Here is a 4,442-nt window from a genome sequence, read left to right as displayed (position 1 = left end):
ATAATTCAGAGAATTTTGTAATGTATCGTCGTTGCTCCTTAGAACCGTGCATCCACCATGAAGCTTGTACAAGTTGAACCTTGATTGTGTGTACGGTCGTCTCTGAGAATTTACATACCTCGGCCGAGTTGAAATAAAAAGGCCTGATGGTTAGGCCTAAATCGTGCATTATATTGTGTTAACTATTTAGTTTTATTAAGTTTTTAATGTGAACTGTGGTACTTCAAGTTTGCTTTTGTATTTCACGTGTGTGAGCGTTAAAGATACTAAATGGAGCCTTTTGCATGCTTGCTTTGAAGTTTGATGGAGTTCAGAAGTGATTCGTGGATGCTTGGAAGTAAAACGGGCATATCTCGGCCTAGAAAATGAGCTACGGGATCCATAATATATGAATTTTGGGTTTCTCGACGAGAAAAATCTATATATGTAGTTATATTAGTTCTTGTAGTGCGAACTGAGGGTCAAAAACCCTTCGCGCTACAAGAAGTACATATAAAACGAGAAAAAGAACTATAATCGATATATTATTAGTTTTCAGCCCCCATTCAATTTATCCTTCATTCCAGCAACAAGAGAAGAACCCTAGGATGATTTTGCATCATCTTGAAGCCTTCGGTGCACCTAATAATTACATGCTTCTATCCTTTAATCAGATAAGTGAATTCTTCGTGATGTCGATGTCAGGCTAAAACCGTTGTGTTCACTTTAATCTAGGGTTTGTGTAAACTCACTTTGACCAGATATTATGTGCTTTAATATTAAGAACTTGATTGAGTTTTGTTATTTGATTTTTTTTGAGTTATTAATTGATTGTTTAAACAGTTTGTGTTTTTTTATTATCAAACCTTGCATCAACTATTCGGTTGTGTTTATCAACATTTAGGACTAGGTTCTTTTGTCATTGAACCAAAAACCGTTAGTCACTGCATATCAATTGGTTTTCATAATATAAAACTGGTGATTGGGTAGATCACTTTCAGTTGTGTCAATAATTCAGATAGGGTTTCGTTTGTCATCACAACCAAACTACTAAGTCTAGTAATTACTCTCTAATCAACTTAACAGAATATGTGATTAGTTTGTTATCGCATTACCTGAATTGAAGTGAATCACTTTTGTCTCATCATGTTTTACAACTTTACAAGTAATTGTATTGCTGTAAATAATCTTTTAAAATCGCTTGACATCTTTTGTCCGCTTAATATAATAATTAATAAGTTATGAGTTTTACTTACACTTTCCTTTGATTCCCCGAGGAGATGACCTTACTTACCCATACTAGTTATATGTATTTAAGCTATTAAAATACTTGAATTTTATTAGAGTACGACATCTACATCAAGGCCCATAGGCCTTAACGAGTAACATAATATATAAGCTAATTTTCTAAAGCTGCATTAACGTTATAAAAATTAATATACCAAAAATATAGTAATAAAATCACGTACAGTAATAACTAACGGCTAACCGATGATTCGTGAAGCTCTCATAGCATTCTTTACCCAATGAATTTTGGTTTTGGCTCAATAACCTAAACTTTACAAAATGGGTAATGAATAAAAATTTTTTTGGGCCTAATCGGAGTGAAAACAATCATAGAAAAAATATTGATTTTGAATCGACGACCCCAGATTTGGGATCTCCTACGCCAAACTTGGTTTTACCACACAAAATTTATGGGTCTACTCATTTTTAATGAAATAAAAATAGGGTTGTGCACCCATTTGAAAAAGATAAGAAGTTCTAGGTAGTTCTCGTGGCTAGAGACACATAAGAGAAGCTATTTCCATTATCCGATTGAAGATCATAACCTAGAAAATTATAAAATTGAAGATGCAAATCACAACCATGACCGGCTAAACCATCACGAGCATTCTCGGGTGTAGAGTATTGTATGGCTTTAGTTAATGTCATGTTTCATACTGAAATTCTAATTTATAATATATGCTTCTTGACTTTTAGTATTGTTAAGCACCCGTTCGTTTATTTAAATTTGGATGTTGTTGATTTGATCAGTTGAGAGAGAAATTAAGAACAAGATCTTTCAGAATGATTAACCACCTAAACTAACTAACTGTTATTATTATATAGATATTAACATATAAGCTTAACAAAACTTGCTAATGTGGCTTGGCTAACGTGGCATAACAAAGCTGAATATTACAACAGCCCCCCTCAAGTTGGAGGCAATGAAAGCCCCAACATGGAAATCAATAAAGAATGTAAAGAGATGGGTAGACTCTTTGTAAAGACATCAACGAGTTGATCTTTAGTACGAACATGAGTTAAATCAATTAAGCCCTCTTGTAACTTTTCTCGAACGAAATGACAATCGACTTCAATATGTTTGGTGCGTTCATGATAAACCGGGTTCTTTGCAATGTAAATTGCAGCTTGACTATCACACTTTAAAGGAATAGGAATAACAGGTGGAATGGACAGCTCATGAAGAAGACGAGAAAGCCATGCTAGTTCAGCAGTCACACGTCTCACAGACCTATACTCGGCTTCAGCGGAACTTAAAGAAACAGTGGGCTGTTTCTTGGACTTCCAAGAGATAGGACTACCGCCGAGAAGGACAAAATACCCGCTGACAAATCGTCTGGTATTAGGACAAGATGGCCAATCAGAATCACAAAAAGCTTCCAACTTTAAGTCTTGACTATTATTAAAAAATAGACCCTGAGAAAAGGTTCCTTGAACATAACTGAGAGTGTGTAGAGCAGCTTCCCAATGAGGAGTACGAGGATCTTGCATGAATTGACTTAAGAATTGAACCGCAAAAGCCAAGTCTGGCCTAGTATGTGTTAAGTAGTTTAGTTTACCTATGAGACGACGATATTGTAAAGGATCAGAATGAGCAGGCCCGACATCAGTTGCTAATTGTAAATGAGCAGGAAGAGGTGAAGAAACAGAACTTCTGACACCAAATTCAGCAATTAAATCTTTTGCAAATTTGCGTTGAGTCATAATGATCCCATTTGATTCTTTCAAAACTTCAATTCCTAGGAAGTAATTAAGAAAACCTAAATCCTTAATCTTGAAAGTAGAATCTAAAAAATGCCTTTAATGAAAGCATTTCATCTGTATTATTTCCAGTCAATAAGATGTCATCAACGTATACTGCAACATGAACAATAGATTTTCCCATGGTCTTTGAAAACAAAGAATAATCATTTAAAGACTGAACATACCCTTTTGATTTTAAGGCATTAGATAGTTTACTATGCCATTGGCGTGAAGCCTGCTTCAAACCATAAAGGGACTTTTGGAGTTTTAAAACTTTATCCGGTGTATCCAAATCCATACCGGGAGGAGGAGCATATATATTTCTTCATCAAGATCCCCGTGAAGGAAAGCATTATTCACGTCCAATTGAAATAAGTCCCATTTTAATTTTTGCTGCTATTGCAATTAAACTCCGAATAGTAGTCATCTTAACCACACGGGAGAGAAGGTTTCATTGTAATCAATACCCTCCTTTTGGGTATCACCTCGAACAACTAAACAAGCTTTACATCTTTCTAATGAACCATCTGCATTATGTTTAACTTTATAAACCCACTTGCATTTGATAGGCTTCTTTCCCTTTGGGAGATCGACAACAATCCATGTATGATTTTGTTCTAAGGCCTCGAATTCTTTGTGCATAGCCTCCTGCCAAGCTGGATGTAAAACGGCCTCCTTATATGAAGAAGGTTCTTGAATATAATCCAAAGAGTGCAATAATGCTTGGCCAGGCTGAGAAAGTTCGCTGGTCGCAATACTTTTAACAGAAGAGAAAGCGGTGATAGTATGAGGACAAGAACAAGAAGAGAAGGCTGCATTACAAACGTAATCATTGAGATAAGCTGGGGAATTATGTGTTCTAGAAGAACGACGAACAAGGGGAGGATTTGAAGAACTTGGCAAACCAGGAGAATGAGAATGAGAAGGATGAGTAGAATCTAAAGAAGCAATGAGATTATGAAAGTCAGGATCTAGATCTGGAAAAATGGATTTAGGATCATTTTGAGTTGTGGATGGAAAAATATGCTCAAAAAATATGACATCTCTGGAGGTGAAAACAGTTTCGGTATCTAAATTGTATAGTTTATAAGCTTTTTTACCATACGGATACCCGATAAAAATTCAAGGAGAAACACGAGGTTGGAATTTATCCCTGCCTTGTTTGAGTGTAGATGCAAAGCATAAACAACCGAAACTCTTGAGATGTGAATATGCAGGACATATTCCAAACAGAATTTCAAAAGGTGTTTTAAGACTAAGAAGATTAGTAGGAAACAAATTGATGAGATATGTTGCAGTAAGTACACATTCACCCCAAAACTTTAAAGGAAGTTTGGATTGAAATAAAAGAGCTCTTGAGGTCTCTAATAAATGTTTGTGTTTTCGCTCAACAATACCGTTTTGTTGTGGTGTACCCACACAACTAGTTTGAT

Source organism: Bidens hawaiensis, unplaced genomic scaffold (genome assembly GCF_021521415.1).
Source record: "Bidens hawaiensis isolate Kalapana, Puna unplaced genomic scaffold, B.hawaiensis_p1.1 tig00019545_1, whole genome shotgun sequence".
Taxonomy (NCBI): domain Eukaryota; kingdom Viridiplantae; phylum Streptophyta; class Magnoliopsida; order Asterales; family Asteraceae; genus Bidens; species Bidens hawaiensis.
The sequence above is the reverse complement of the archived record's forward strand: the minus strand, read 5'-3'. Positions refer to the sequence as shown.